Here is a 17,478-nt window from a genome sequence, read left to right on the forward strand (position 1 = left end):
TCTAGTCAAATGGGAAAAAAAAATCAACAAAACTATTGCTGTTACACTGGGTTATTTTTGGAAAGGAAAACAAGAGGACACAGGGGACCACAGACCTGTAAATTGCATTGTCATGTGGAGCGAGCTGAGTGATTAATACACTGGTAGCTGTCAGTCTGTAAGCAATTAGAAGAGAATAAGTTGATCAGTGTGGATCAACTGTGGATTTATGAAAAACAAATATGATACATAAATATCCCTCTCCCAACTTGATATGTTTTTAAGAATTGAATAAGCATATCTTGCTTAAAAAAATTAACACTTGGAAACAAAATAGGTTGAAAGTTCAAATTCTCGTACTCATTTTAAAAAGTAGGATTTAGGCTTACAGGTAATAAAATAGTCATATTTAATCTCAAATGACTACTGGATGTGGGAAAACTATCACTATGTTGAATTACTTGAAAAGTTCATTTATGTCACATGCCCAGAAGGTAAAAATTTGTTGATGCAAACTTAAAGGGGTCAAATTAATTCACCTTGATTTAAATTTTTATCAGGTTAAATTTTCACTGCTTATTGGGTCAAATTCACAGCATTTACTATAGAATTTTCCTAGAGTCACACTTTAATTGTTTTAGTATCTACTGATATATTATAAAACACTGAAGACAAAAAAACACAGTTTTGAGGCCCTTCTCCACAAAAAAAAAAAAATACCTACTCTGGTTCTTTTACCCTTCTTATTGCCTGCAAGAGAACATGGACTGTTTTTCTCTTTCCATGTTCCTCATTTATGAGAATAGTTTTCTCTTCTACCCACTCCTGTCTGTGGGATAGCTAAACGAACTCTGCTTCTAATCTGCTTCTCATTGTACAGTCTGTAAAATCTGCTCTTTTATGTATATCATGAAACATGGGAAATTTTTGCTGCAAACAGCTCTTTACTCAGTCTGCTCTCAGTGCCAACTATTCTCAGTTTGGTTTGCTGTTCCCAGTTCTTCTGACTTGCCTGTGACATTTATCTCTTTCTGTAAGGTTTGGAAATACATTGCATCTGAATTTCACAATCTGATCTGGCTTATCTTAGTGGCATTGTTCTTAATATGGTTAAGTACTGTTATATATTATTGGTATTATTAGCATAATATAAAGATCTTTTTTTAGTCAAAAGAAATGTAGCTGGACACATTAAAAATCTATGTGCAGGATGATTTAGAATTTTATTTTCCTGTTTAATTGCAGTCATAAAATCAACCAGCGCAGGCTGGATTTATCATATATCATTGCTAATTTATTTTTGGTGTGTATTGGATCACTGAACCTTAAAATTTATTTTTGCCAGTAAATTCTGTCACAAAAAATTTAAAGGAAAGAGAAGAGGAAAAGTCTGAACATGAACAAGTTCAATGGTTTTGAAATTTAAATATATATTCATAGAAAATGTTTATTTCTACTTTTCTATTGCAGAGTTCTGACAAACTACGTGGTGGAAAAAGGAGGCATCATTTTCTATAGAAAAATCTACAGTGGAGATATTGAAAATAGCACTGGAAAGAAAATTATGAGCAAAGCTGTTCTGAGTCAGAGTCATTCTTAATATAAACATTATCAGCATAGTCCTATGCACTTCAGAGAACTTCAGCAGGGATTCATAATGGAGTGAGTGAGCCTGTGGGGATTTCTTCCGATCTAAAATGTTCTGTGAATCTTGAGAAAGAGCTCACAATTCTGTTAAGTCCCCCTCTAATGGCAAACATCCTGTCAGAGCAAACTAGTTCAACATTCAGTGTTTGTCATCATTTAAATGGAAAGCTGAGGTTTGTTTAGAAGCTTTAGTACAAGTGGTAGAGGTTGCCAGGCTCACATAAACATTTACCTTTATTTAGTGATAAGCCCATCGCTGAGAAGCTTATGGGTATTTATAGTTGGCTGTGGCAGACTTGTAATTATTTAATAAGGCACATTGAAGATAAGGTTATCATGATATAAGTGTCTGTAATTCCTCAGGGGTGTAATTGCCTCATGATAACCTCATCCCTTGAAGTTGTCTCAATTGCTAATATGAAAGATGTTTGTTTTCAGTGGGAACATATATTTTGTGATGGAACAGCATTAAACTGTCAGATCAAAATGTTAAACAGCAGTTGGAATGAGCAGAAGGGTTCAGATGGATTAACTCAGCCCTCATAGACGGTTCACCAGACGAACTGAAATGATCCAAAGCCATTTTATAATGAGTCAGGTTTTAAGTCTGGAAGTATCTGAAAAGAAATAGCTGTTTGCCCAGAAACGTGCTTTAGGTTTTTTGGACTGTACTAGTGAAGCTTGAGATTCATGAGAATGAAGAAATATGTTTCAAAAGGCAAGGATTTTGTCATGGTAACATCTGTGCCTTTTCTTTGGAATTCAGCATTTTGACTAGCAAATCACCCATCCGGTACCACAGCATTTTGTATTGCATTGTAAATCATGAGATAAACATTAATAAAATGCACATGTTTCAAAAATAGGGCTAGGAGGGCATCAGTTATCCTTGTTACTACAAAGGATTTTCAAAGCACCAACATGCATTAACTCACTGGAAACATACCACTTTAAAGTTAGGTGGGTCTGCCATTAACACTGCAAAATATATAAATAGCTTTTTCCTCAAAATCAGAAAAGCGCATTAGCGAGAATGCTCTTCAGAGGGAATAATGGTAATGACAATAATGTTCCTGAAAAACACAAGGTTTCCAGCTTCCAGCTTCCTCTTGCTTCTTGAATCATCTGACATAAATTTGCACCTCTAGGCAATTGCTCACAGACAACATACAACAGGCATGCATGTTTGTGTCCCAGTTCGCTTTAATGGGAAATCCTGTGGGCTGCTTCTGCAAAATACCATGTCCAATCTCATAATAAAGTCAATGTGCAGTCCAGCAGACAGATACAGCAGCTGAGGTAACAGGAGGGACTGCACAGGGAAGACTTTCCTATCACTTGAAGGGTGTTACAAACGGGAGGTCAGCATGGCAGACTTAATGTTTAGGTTTCCACACTTTTTATAGGCTCTGGCTAGCTGTGTGCCTGAAGATGGAAAATATTTGGAAGTAAACCAAAAATTTCAAAACTAACCTTATGTTTCCTTAGGATTTTTGGCATTGCTGGCTCTTCTGGCTGTGCCTGAGTGGAATAAGCTGTGTCTTTTGAGTTTAGTACATTATACAGTAACATATTACACCTCTCTATTTTTTGTGCCTGGGAATTTCACCTCATCCATCTTTCACAAAGTTCAGCAGAGACTTTTAAAAATCCCTGAGCCAGCTTTATAGAATTAACTGGAGACAGGGCCAAACCCTAGATCCTGGTTTCAAACCTAAATCTTTGTTCAGCTTGGATCTGATGCTATGCTGGGCCTAAATCAAACACAGAATCAAAACACTCAACATTTAAGATTTGAATTTAAATCTGTCTTATATGGCTGAGACTATATGTCCTTAGTGTAAATTCAGGTCATTTAACACCTGCCCCGATAAGAATCTTAAACTCAATAATAGTAGCATTAGTGGGAAAAGATGGCACTCTAATTAATCACTAATTAACTTTAAAATATTTAAAATTATATCTCATTTATAGGTGTATGTAAAAACCCTTTAAAAATATATTCAATTTAAAGGCATGTCTCAACCTTTAATGTGCTTTGGTTCTTAGTTAAAAACTTTTCAAATATCTCATGTGTATATCTTAATTCCCATTTTCCCTCTTCCCAGTTGTTGAGGAGCAAGGACTACAGTACAGCTATTTGTTACTCCCGTAGAAGAATGGTAAAGCTTCTGTATAAACAGAAATTTATAGCTCAAGAAGATACATGGGGATAATTGTTTTAACATTCTTTATTATGAATTTTGTTTTTATATATTATTCATATATTTATATTATTCATAAATATTGTGTATAATTATATGTATTTCAAAGCAAAGAAAAAATTTTCCTTTTTCATTCTCAACTTATTTTTTTAATTTCCATTTTAATTGTATGGTTCTAAGTCAAAATATTAACAACTCATGTTAGGTCACAGCTTCATCTTTCCATTTTAGTGTAGAACACATTCAAATCTTTGACAGGGTTCAGAAGGGCATGAACTATTTAATTAATCACTAATTAACTGTTTCTCAGAGTGGGACAGTGATATTCGGGCAGTTTCCCTGGAGTACTAGTGTTGCTTTGGAGCCCTCTCCTGGAAACTCTATTTGTGGATTATATCTTGGGAAGCACTTCATGAGTTGTGGTTCACCTGGATTTTTCTTAGAGAGAGCAAACTGGAAAGTTTACAGCTGTGTGAATATTGTAATAAAGGTTTGTTTTTTCCCTCAGTTTTTTTTTTTTTTTTCCTTGATTAAAATTTTGAACCCGGTGATAAAGTCATGATTGTTAATGATGTTGACTAGATATTTCCTTTTCTGATGCCTGGTCTACTTTCAAGTTTCCCGATCTGCCATCAGAGACTCCAGGAATGCCACTTTTGATAGATGCTATTGTTTCAGCCATTTCATCTCTAACTTTGACATTCCAAGTTCCAATACAAGTGTATTGGAAAGAAAAAAAGCTCAGCTTCTAACATTTTCCATCTAGTATTTCTAGTATTTCCTTTATGCTTTTCATCCTACATGATTGTTTCTGTAACCGATCAGGTAATGTATTACTGTTATACCTTATGCTTAAGATTCACTGTGTATACATCTGATTTATTACTGGTATCAGTTTACTCAGTTTTTCACTGCCTGTTCCCTGATTGCATATTTTCCCACACGTGAAAACAACAGTGATTTTGAAAGACGGAACATTTTTAAAAATAGAAAAAACTGTTACATTTCAGTGATAGCTAAAGAATTTGTGATTTATCTTTTCAAACTAAAACAGGAAAAACAGCAAAATTCACTGAATATTTAGATATCAAATTACCACTTCTTGAGGTTTACAGAATGAGAAGATTCATGAGTTCATGCAGAGAGGATATAATTAATCCTGTCATCTTGCTCTGTGCCATTGCCATGCACAGTGTAGTCATTGTGCTGCCTGCATGTCTCATCTCTTAACGTCTGTTCAAGCTATGTCACTATATCTCTTTCTGGCCTCATGCAAAGCAGTGGAGGGTTAATTATTTTGTCCATTTTCTTACTTTCTTTGGGTCAAAATTCAGCAGAAATGTAGCTCTCATCAGGAAAATATGAACTGATTAGCGTCCCATCTGTGGCACGCCTTGACTGCCAATGGATTTTTTAATTATATTAAAATGATGTACTTTGTACTTTGATATGAGAAGTGAAATAGGAAGCTAATTTCTAATAATTGCATTAAAATGTGCTTTGGAGGAAATATGGAGATATTAGCATTACCAGTAATACAATCTGAATGAGCTAAATGGGAGGTGTAATGAGAAGTTCAGGGCAGGAGAGAGCAGGCAAAAAGGTTGAAAATGTCATTGTATACAGGCTGAGGTATCATTCCCAAATGATAGTTCACCCTGCCCCTGCCGTATCTGAATACCAAATGAATACCTTAGCAATGAGTCTATGGTAATACTAATTTACTCATTGTCATTGCAGCTATACAAATATATCCTTGGTATGGATTTACAAAGAACAACCACACTCTAATTATGTTAATATCTAAAATTATATTCATATTTCTTTGGTTGTCTACCTTCAGGAATATTCTTTGCTCCTAGCTTTACTATTTGCGCTCCATTGAAATGTACAGTGGCCTATGTTATATTACTCCAAACAGCCAGACACACTACAAAAGTACAGCTTAGCATTTTTGACAAAATATAGCAAGAAAAAGGTAGAGCTGGTTGTTAATCCTTGGGATTAAGTCCCCCAGTCTCAGGATAAATGTTGTTCATTTGAGATCCATAGGAGATTGCCTTGGCTGTTCCTTCAAGCAGAGTTCTTTCCAGCATTTTAACATTTCCAGTTTTGCTTTTTACTTTAATATATGTCTGAGAAAATCTAGAAACCCCATTTATTTCTTCTCCTTCAAATTCCCTTGCTATGATTCTAACTCTAAACAAAGTACTGCAATTAGTTGGAATTATTTTAGCTGCTTAAAGAATGTTAATCAATGTACAGCTGTATAGCTGATTTGGAAAATCCAAAAGAGACTTTGACATAATTACAAAACAGCACAATGAATTAAAATTAGGGTTAGACATTTAGAGAAGAAATGTGTCTGATTACATGTAACAGTACTAAGTTGTTAAAGAATTGTCAGTTATGAGATTTCTGGTGTGTGTGTGTGTGTGTAGGATTAAGTTCATGAAAATATCGTATGTTGCATGAACTCAAGTACTTTATCAGACACAAGAAATCTGTGTGAGAGAAAACTATTGTGAACACTCAGACTTTGTGAGACAAAGGATAACCAAGCCATGAGAGATAAAGCCACAGGAAATCTGTTTTTGCTAGTTTTGTTGCTCACATAAATGCTTGTAATTGTTATAAATTCTTTAAGCTCATAATCTTATTTACTGTTTCTAGCTGTATTTGTGACAGCTAATTCTGAATTTTCAACTTTCTGAAAAGTAGATGTCATTGATTCCACTGAAAGCCAGGTTCAAAACAAAAACAAGGCTCTGAAATGAAGTATAAGAAATATCTACATGAAAAAAATATCAATGTACTTAAAACATTTTTTTTTTTTTGCACTTGTACCACCTGAATTCTTATTACTTTGGATAACAAAATGCATCTCAAAGAACCTACCTTCGTTTATAAATCATCTTCATTGAAATCCCAGACCCAAATTTTCTCGCAAATTCTATATTAACTTTCAGAGTTATTGACATCTTTAATCTAGGCTTATTTTAGTTAGCCTATCACTTAAGAATCCCTGACTTCTTCAGATCAGTTTTTAGAATTTTGATGGCCTCTGCAATTTCTGGTACAAAGAATAAAAATTTTGGGATTGAAATAACTGATTGACACAAAGCCAAGACACAAATGCCATCTTTGTTCAAATGTCAGGAGGAAACTTCAACACACCGTAGCTGTCCCCAAATATTCTGATCATTTTTTAAAACTGGGTAGTAAACACTGCAGAACATAGAAGGGTTTGTAGCGTTATTAGCCTTTGAATCCCTATAGTCCTGACTGGCTCATAGCCAATTTGAAGCCCCAATTAGCCAAGCACAGCATTCCTTTCATGCTTAAAATTCATAAAACTTACAGTACATATGTTGAAACTTAACAAAAATAGTGTGCCTTACTTTTATTATACCCTAATCTCTTGTTTTCTACTTTCTATTGCTGTCACCTACAACCTTTATGGATAAGTGACTTAATGACACTTTATCTGCAAACAGTTCTCTTGTGTCTTATTTTATTTTTGCTAACAAAATCTTTCTGTTACTGTGGCTTTCTGTTTTAGTGAATACAATCCCACAGAACTGTCTGCAAACAAGGATTATATGACCTCATAATGCTGAAAAATTTTAGGGAAGAAGATTGACTGCAAAGAGACCATGAGGGCTCCATTTTTTTGCATGAACACAACGAACCTCACAAGTTAGTGTCGTCCCTATTATATTACTCTCATTAGTATCTATGTCATCACTGACATTAGCAGTAAATGTGATCTGGATACTTCCATAGGGTTTGCATTCCCTTAAATAATGCTAAAATATGTAGAAACAGCACAGGTCCTTAAAAATTTGATTACATGTTGCACAGCAGACAAAATTATGGCATTGGGCATTTTCAGTGAGGGAGTCAAAAATATATGTTGAGAGTAAACAGTCAGGGATGTTGTTTCATTCTTCGTCTAGGATTTTCCCTTAAGGATGTATCTCAGACCTCCATCAGGCACTCCAGAAATGCATGGGTATCCTGAGGGGCCTATGCCCTATCTGCCAGCTCCTTGCAGATATCCTGGATACCTTAGGGGGTAAAAATGGCATGAGATGTCTGCATTGAGGCAACTGAATCTGGCCCATTAACATGATTTGATCTTGGGTCAACATTCCCTAAACAAAATTACCTGAGTCAATGCCAGAAAAGTGGCAACATGAAGCAAGAAGCCAAGAATACAAAAAAGAAAGAAACTCTCACACTGACAAATCACAGTAGTCAATGAATGGAAAGGAAAAATTATGTGTAATGAATCTTTTGCAGAACTAGGGTGAAAGGATGCAATTAAAATATGCTTTTCAAATGTTGGTCTCAACATCTGAGTGTTGAGACTTTCAATCTATGCAGAAATTCTCTATGGAGTTAGCAAATTGATACCTTCTGAAAGAAAGCATTAGTCAAAGGAACCCTTTTTCATCTATTACATGTTACTGATGGAACAGTTTACATTAAGAAAAGTCAAGAAAAACAAACAAACAAACAAACAAACAAACAAACAAAGATAACGGACTCTTATAAAATAGCCTAAGCTGCAAAACCATGGAAACGATACAAGATTTATCTGTACCTTACAGGAATAAATAAATAAAATAACCAGATAAATAAATAAATAATATTGAGTCAACAAATATGCATAAATTTCCTTGGTGAAACAAATGCAAATACATTTGAGGCATAAAAAAACGAAATTTATTTCAGCTTTTAACCCTTTTGAAAATTAGCTGTAGGCAACCTTACCAGTGAAAATGCTACTTTAAAATGAAATGGCAGAATGACATTTTTATGAGAGGTGTTCATTTTTTAGCCTAAGTTATGTGATAATTTTTATTTGTATTTATTACTAATTTCAGCTGACTCAAACCTGCAGTTTTCAGCAAATAAATTATCTGCTAATAAATTGCATTAACTCAGATGCAATTGAGTTAGCATTTCTTTGGAAATCTTAAAAAGGGAGTACTATTTTATAAGGCAGAAGCCAGTAGCCATTTTTCAGCCAATCATACAATGTAAACATTTTTTCCAACTCATTAACATGTCTTGGGGAACTAGATGAATATTTGTAAATAATTATTTCAACAGAAATTAATGAGTTCACTGTGGCATATCTCTGTATATATTGCCTCACCAAATTAATTACATATATTAATAATGTTTTTCTCTGGGGAGACTTATACCAACCAGTGAAGTGATTTAGACTATCTTTAGGCAGTAAATGCTTCACAATGTGTAAAATATTATTCCATATTTTAAGATCTTAGCTAATAAAGGTAATTACAGCTGTGACAATCTTTGGAGATGGAGATGAGGAAGTTTTGTAATCTTAAAACTGCCCAAATCATCCATATTCTATGTTAATGATCTCATAGTTGGCACCAAAAAATACAGGCGAGATTCTTGAAAAAAGGAGTATCATACAGAGGGATTTCTAGGTACTCATGTCATAGATTATTGTGTAAGAAATGTGTTTGTGGGGCAAAGTAAATGAATTTCCAATTGATTAAATAACCCTGTATTTATAGCAAAATCGGTAAGAAAGCCAGGGTAGGTACTCCTAAGGTTTTCCACTTTTCATTACTAGATGAAATTAGATCTTTCTAATCTTTCTATGTGTATGTATAGCTAGAAATATATCTATTCTGTGTGTATGTGTGTGTGTGATAGAAAGCATGAGTATGCATGTGTGAATGTGGGATGCTAATTGCAAAGCATATGAGCTGAATGCTGAACAAATTTGTAAAATCAATGAATTACTATAGGAAGTATTAGCCTAAGAAAGGGCTATTACAAAGAACAGAAACATGAGAGTTGTTCATAATACTGTGATTGTAACCCTTATGCACCATAAACCAGCATTCTTCAGTTCCTGGTCTGAGGAGGTGGGAGAGGAGTTTGATTCCTGAAATTCAAGGTTGCTGAAAGGGCACATACCCACTGCTGTGCCTAACAACTGAAAAACATCAAAGCTTTTAGGAGATAATCAACATCACATTTTGTACCAGTAGTGCCAATAATAAATAGTGAAAACAAACTGAATAATTTATTTACCTAAGTTGTATGCCTGTCTTATTCTAGTCCTGTGCCCTAATTGTACTATTGAAAGATAAAACAATGCCACTGCGTTGCCTTGCCCCAAAATGACCATTTCTAAACATCATTTCATAAAGAGGAAAACTAAATTATAGAGAGGTCAAGGGATTGTTTCTTAGAAATGGTGAGCAACCACCTCCCAGATTAAGTCACTGGGATCCCTGGGCACTCACCTTTCAGGAGCTGTAAGTTATCCATGGCCACTGAAGAAGTCAGCGCCTGGACCAAGAATAGAAACCACTTTTCCTGTGTTCTGGGTCTGTGTTTCAAACACAAGTCCCTTCCTTCTCCTTATCTGCCAAACCACTACTGTAGTGATTTTTGGCTATAATGTTTTAAATTACAGAGCAAGCCAGAACTGAATCATTTCAGTTTTGCTAAATGCTTTTTATATAGATTGTCAGATTGGCCAGAAAATTCATGTCTTCTCTAGATGGAACCTGCTTTTTACGGAGTTCCAGTGTTGCTACACTTAAGGTTGATAATTGACCCAAAGGACACCTACTTTGAACAAAAATACATTTGAGATCAATCATGCTTTATTGTTGCTATTTCATTTGTTTATACAGCAAGGGGGTTATTTTAGGTTAAAAATTAGCCTGAAATATATTTCTTTCAACAAGTTCAGAGATTCTGGCTAAGAAAATACTGCTGCCTTGGCTAAAACAATAGCTTGGGGTAAACATCGTTGAGATTCAAATAGAGACAAATGAGCTTAAAATATGTAAAGTGGTGGCAGGTTTATTACAGTTTTAGTAGTTATTCAAAAATGTTGTCATTTTTGTATGCAATCCACTGTACATCTCTCAATGAATGTGCCACCCACCTACTCTTGAGAATATTCATGACACTGCTGCTAGACTTCGTAAAGTCGCTGTCACGAAACTACACTGGGGAACAAAGAAGGTTGACATTCTCACATGCAGCTCTGCAAATCACATTGTATTTGACATAGACTTCAGGTGACGTAATCATTTACACTTCGAGTCCAACACAGTGTTTAACTCTCGCCTTGCTTGATGATTTTTTTTACACCAACTTACATTTAGTAGATTTTAAGAAATGTCTACTTAGCCTTAAGCAACATAAAATGAGTGATTTGAAATCTCATACAGAGCCAGAAGAATGTCAAAAACAGTCCAAGAAGAAGTGGAGGGGAAGAGCAAGGAGTAACCTTTTGTTTTGAAATTAAAGTCATGACAAGTCATGATCGTGATGTAGTAAGATTCTAAAATCATGATACATTTTAATACACATTCTAATAATAGAGTCTACCCTTTTCTTAGTATCATTATAATTAGAGTTTGTTCTAGGCAGACCTCAGAAGTCCTTGCACTAAGCAGGTCCTTGCTGGGGTGGGCAGAACAGTGCAGAATCTCCCCTGGTACAGACGTAACAGCACAGAGCGAGGAGAGGAAGGGGACAAGGTACGACTGAAGCTCCTTTGCTAATGGGCACCCTGTAAATCCTCACTACTGTGAACAATTTCAGTAAGCTGTTGCTCTCAACCAAAACCTAAACATCTTTTTTTCTTCTACTTTTTGGTTCAGTTTTAAGGTTCAACAACAGCATCATATACAGACTTGGGATTTAGTTATAGCTTGGAACAAACCCTGTGTTTTTGAGTAGGTTTCCAGGCAGTGTTTAGGTCCAGTGTGACTCACTGAAGTTCTGTATTTAAATGGGAAATGTATGTCTCCTTCGAAATTTTCCTTTGAGTTTTCAGTTTGCCATTGCATACAATTTGGGGTACTGGTAATAATTAAAACAACCCCTCCCCTCACAAACAACAATCCCTGGTCTGGAATGCTGCTGATACTCAGTGAATTTATTCCTTTGCCATGCCACATTTTGGGGAACTAAAATTGTCTTGCAAGATCATGTCAACTGTATCTGAAATTTAACTTTAGAATTACCAGTAGGGCAACTAATGGATATCTCTTCTTTTTGAAACTCAAAAAGGGTTTATCAAAACATAGCATATGTATAGTTAGATTGTAAATAGTAAATTTACAGTTGCTAGTGACCCTTGTGAAAATGGAACTAAAAAGGTCTGAATGAAGTGATACTATTATGTTCTTAAAATAATCGTGTATCACTGAACTTTCATGCAAAGGCAATAGAAGTAATAAAAGTTAATACATAACAAAATAGAATTACTGGAAAGAATGTGAATCCCCAGGCTCTGGAGCTGTGAGAGAAACAGACCACTTTGAAGAGCCAGAGAGAAACAGAGGAAGTAGGAAAAAAGGTGATTCATAAGGTCTTGTCTAGAATACGGAATAAGCTTGTAGCTTAGTTTCTGTGCATGAGAAATCTTACCAGAAAGTGTTTTTTTTTCCATATTACTGACCAAAGTACCACAGTCAGTTGCAAAAAAATTGGATTGCTAGTGACAGAAGATTTGAAACCAATATTCTATTATTCTAGACATCAACTGAGACATAGCACAATATGGCTTCAATTTGTAGAGTTCCAGAAAAAATTACCTTCTTGTTTTAAAACTTTGTGTACATTAAAAAAAAAAAAAAAAGAGGGGGGGAGGGGGAAGTAAGTCATTGTCTGACAAATAATAGGAGAAAGTTGCTAATATAATTTATTACTGAGAAATAACAATCCAGGATATGTCTAATAGCAAATGAGCAAAACATCAGGTTCATAAGTTGTTCTGTGAAGTCTCAGGATGTCTTTATGCCCTGTTAATCAGATACCCTAACTTGTTTGCCAAATTGTTATTGATAAAATATAGTTCCAATGAAGAGCAAGGGAGAAAGACTTTATTATATAGCTATATTGAAAGAATCCTTGAAAAATACCCATGTTCCAAAAGTAGACTTAGGACAGGAGCAGGTTTCATCTCATTTAACTCTTGAGCATTTAACTGAAGCAGCTGGATTTGCTTCCAGTTATCCAAGGCTCCTTGAAAGAGGTAGGCCTCTACAGAGGGCAGTTCAATTGATTTGGGGGTCTCTCTCTACAGTTCCATTGTCATTATAGTGTTTTTAAACATTGCATGATATTTATATATATTTACATATAGTATCCAAATTGTTCTTTGTAGAGTTGGGTACCAAGATTTCTTCCTTATGAAGTGGTCAGAAGACACAGACTATGAAAACCAGAATGAACATTGATGACTTCTCAAAGTTTTCGGAGGAAATGAGCTATGATTTCTTAAAAACAAACAAACAAACAAAAACATATATATTAGGAAGACTGAGAGTTTTAAAATATAGGAACTTTAGACTGCAAGGAGTATAAAAGGGATTTGTTACCAGTAAAACATAAGGCAAGAAGAAATGGAAGAAATGAACTATGTTGCATGAAAAACAGAGGTTGCTCTCACTAGCACAAGCAAGTGAAGAAATGAGAGGCCTTGTCTTATTTATTTGTTACAGTGACAAAAAGCCACAGGCCGAAAAAATAAATCTCTCATGTGTGACAATAAGGTTGTCATATTTTTCTTTCCCTTTCCCCCTGCTTTTTCATCCAAGTAAACTGAAGAACAAAAAATGCAGAAAGTCTGAGGACTTAGTTGTATTCACATTCTGCACACCATTCATTAAAAAAAAAAAAAAAACCAAGTCAGACTTTCTGCTTCTGGTAAAGCAACTGGTTTGTTTGAGCATTCTGTCCTTCCTGTTCACTTTGCTTCCCCATATATTTTTGTCAATATTCTGGAAATAATTAAGAGGCCTTGGAACCCTTGGGATGCCAGGTTAAAGTCCCTGGGACATCATCTTCCCAGTAAGCAGCGTAAGTAAATTACAGGGCTCAGTAGGTGGTTTATGGTTAAAGATTCCCATAAAACAGTCTGCAGCTCTTTGCTTCAGAAATAGTCAGCTTTTTTGTTATTTAATTTTGCCTTCCAAACCGTAGGAAGAGTACTGGAATCATGACTAAAGGCTGCTTTATTTTTTTATTTTATTTTATTTTATTTTATTTTATTTTATTTTATTTTATTTTATTTTATTTTATTTTATTTTATTTTATTTTATTTTATTTATTTTATTTATTTTATTTTATTTTATTTTATTTTATTATTTTATTTTATTTTATTTTATTTTATTTTATTTATTTTATTTTATTTTATTTTATTTTAGCAGATCTTGCTAGTCAGTTAATTGGTAGTGTGCAGACAAAATCACCTCTTTCTGGATTTATGCTCTGATGGTACCAATGCATATCAATCCCAGTCATGATGTTTAGGTCAGAGTGACAACTCAGTCACACATCAAAGAAGGATAAAAGTAGTTCCATAAAAAAAAATAATGCTAAATCTTCAAAATAAAATATCAGATAATATATCTTAGCTGATTTAACAAAACAACAGAGTTTTGCCAGGGATCTGTGGGGAAAAGGCACCTGACAAGAGTTGTTATTTAAATTACGAAGTGAAAGTGAGCAGGAAGCATGGATGCCTTATGAGAAAAAAGACCCATTGCTGATGATATAAACTTAATTATTTGCAGTGTGTACTGTTGACCTGGGCACCACAGCAGGGGAAGATCCATTTTCCAGGCATAAGCAACATATCAAGACATAATGTGTCACAAGCTTTTCAAGGGGCAAATACCCATAAAGTATAAATTTGATTTTTTATACTGATAGCTCAGACTGTTCTGTTTGAGTAATGAGAGGTGTGAGGATAGATACTGAATGTGAGCTGCTAACTGCTGTGTAAAGAGGAGGGAAAAGAAAACCAAACAAAGCCCCATGGGACTCCAACCAGTCCTTGGGGTGTTACTGTAGTTCTCAATGAACATCTGCAGTTTGCTGAGGCTAATCCAATGTTAGAAGGGCATCTGCAGTTGACTGGGAACTCCTAGATGCAGAGTGGAACCTATTTCCTCAGGCTTGTTCCTAACCTAACATTTGTGGGTTGGAGCGTTGAGCATGATTTCCTAAGAAAACGAGTCTTGGGACACCATCATGTCTGTGTGTTTGGAACTACTGACAGATTTAAACAAAGTTTGACAAAAATAACCATTTTATATAGATTGTTGCCCCAAGTTTCATAAAAACTAGGTTAGATGGAGAAGGGAGACTCTTTAGGCATGATTTACTTGCCTGAACATGAGCTGTAGGAACATTAGTGCTGTCCTGGAGTTTACTGCCTGGCCTCCAGATATCATAACAGAAAAGCCATCTCTGTATCAGATACAACAATGATACCGCAGAAATTTTTAGATGTCTATTTTAGTCATATTCTCTAAATCTCCAACCAAAATTTCCAAACTGATGTAAAAACAGCACCACAGCCCATATGCTATTAGACAATAGAGAATCCACACAGAACTAGGTTCCTCAGACATTCTTCAACTAGTAAGAAAATCTCTAGTTAGGGTTTGCAGCTATCCTGAAGAAAAGTCTACAGGAAAAACTGCTTTATGCTTCACATAGAAATATTGGTTTGCCAATGAGCTGAATAAGTTTAAAGATATCCTCTAATTTACAAAAAAGGATCATCAAATATGAAATTTCCAAGTTAACAAGTACATATTGCTTTCCGGAATGGATGATCCCCATAAAGTGCTTAAATTCATGTCTTTTTGATTCAGTGCATAAAATGTCTCATAAAACTACTTTATGCTTCTCAGTTTCACTACTTGAGAACACTCCCTAGCTAGATTTCTCTCATGCAAGCTCTTTTTTTGTGTGCTTTGTGACTGACAGGCAGCAAGCTACTTTTATGTTTTTGTCTGAGTTGAGACTGCTTTGTTTATGCACTTCTCCAGTTCGCCTGATTCTGTTGCACACAGTTCTCAGCAAGGACTGTCTGGACATATAAAAATTAACACAACTACTTTTTTTCATTGTTCTGTATATACACACACACGTATAAGAATATACACATATATATGTGATATATACATGCATATATATACACACATAATGTGAAGATCTCTGGGGAGACTGACAACATGGATTCATTCCAAAGGAAGTCCAGTTTTCACCCATAGTGAAGACTTCATAGGCACATCCTTCTATACCATATTGAATTAAGAATAACTAAGGTGAAACTTACCAGAACTACTTTTAAAAGGCTTTCTGAATTTTTGCAATGTTCTCTAAGGTGTGTTTCTTTAATGAAACAGAAAAACAAAATACTCAAGAGTAAGGTTTAGTGAAAATGTTTCTTACATTATCTTGTTACTGCAACAGTTCCATGGAGACACTTCAGCATCTTTTTGGGACACAGCACAGGCACTCTGTAGTTTTTAGTATAGTTTTTACCCTGATGCCAGAGGACACCTTTGGTGGTGTTACCACCTTAAAGAAAATGCAACAAAATTTGGCTGCAATGCATGCCCCTGGGAAATCTCAGGTTACACTTAGCAAGAGGAGTTTTCTTCCGTCGATGTTTTCTTCCACCCTTGATTTTCCTCAGTGGAGTATTTGCACTTCATATTCTCTGCTGTGACCGATCCTATGCAGCAGTCAGACTGTAAAGGTTTTCTTCACTCTGGGAAATTTAGTGTGCCCTGTAACAGAAATGAAGAGTTTATTCATGACTTTCACTGCAATGATTTTCTTGCCTTCTGAAGGCTCCTGTGTTTCTGGGTACAAGAAAGAAGACTTTCTCCTCCCATGTCTCAGTGTTCATGATGCTGCCTCTAGGGAAACTGGGAAAGAATAGAAAGAATATCCTACCTGGGATACAAGAAAAGAACAGACAAGGATGGGAGCGTAAAGGAGGCTCATGGAAATGACAGATTTAAGGTTAACAGACAACCTACTCACTATTGCTTTGAAGTTCCTCAGATATGTAGATCACATTGACACCTATGCTGACACAACACTGGGTTTCAAGAAAATGTTGCTTGCAATTTTCAGTGCTTTTTTTGCTCACAGCAACAACATAGACAGCGGAGAGGGCAGTGTGTCACACTTGCAAACCAGATGAAGTTGGTATATTTAATTTTAGGCTTACCAGTCTTAACAGTGCTCCTTCAATATTTATGAGGCAAGTACAAGTTATGGCAAGTTAGAGAAAAAGAGATAGGGTGGAAATATGTTCATCAAGCTGAGCTGGAAAAAGTCTTTTTGTGTAATCCGTATCTTTAGGGAGAGAGAACAAGTTCTTAGTACAGCCATATCCTGGAATTCTTGCAGAGTGATAATGTTGTGACATGAAGCAAGAATTATTAACAGGACCCGTGAAAGCTGGTATCTTTCCAGCTCTCTATATTTTAATCTTCTGTCTATTAACTGCTGCAAATGATACCTTGGCATATATTACAGCTACATATTAATTTCTCATTTTCTCTCTAGTAGCACCCCCCATGGGATATACTACAATATTGCTATTTTGCCTGACTATGGCATATGACAAGGTAGATCATACCCTTCAGTTGCCTAGAAATCCTAAAATGATGAGCAAAAGAACATCTATAATTCATTGCTAAAGTATCCATGAAAAGGAAGCAGATTGGCTTGTTACACTGGATTACTTCTAGTTTAGTACAGAACAAAACAACGTTCCTCAAGGATTCAGATTCGGTCTCTTTTCTTCTGC

The 17,478-nt window shown here is 35.3% G+C and overlaps 1 long non-coding RNA gene across 1 annotated transcript in view; it reads right to left on the bottom strand.

The window, feature by feature from the left end:
* Window positions 1-8,524: 8,524 nt before the first annotated feature.
* The window catches only part of LOC310898617, a 56,362-nt gene continuing 47,408 nt past the window's right edge, over window positions 8,525-17,478 (bottom strand). The window contains exon 3 of the long non-coding RNA XR_014583496.1: window positions 8,525-16,444. This is a non-coding gene — a long non-coding RNA (uncharacterized lncRNA). The remainder of the gene's footprint in view (window positions 16,445-17,478) is intronic.

Source organism: Anser anser, assembly GCF_964211835.1.
Source record: "Anser anser genome assembly, chromosome: 4".
NCBI lineage: Eukaryota > Metazoa > Chordata > Aves > Anseriformes > Anatidae > Anser > Anser anser.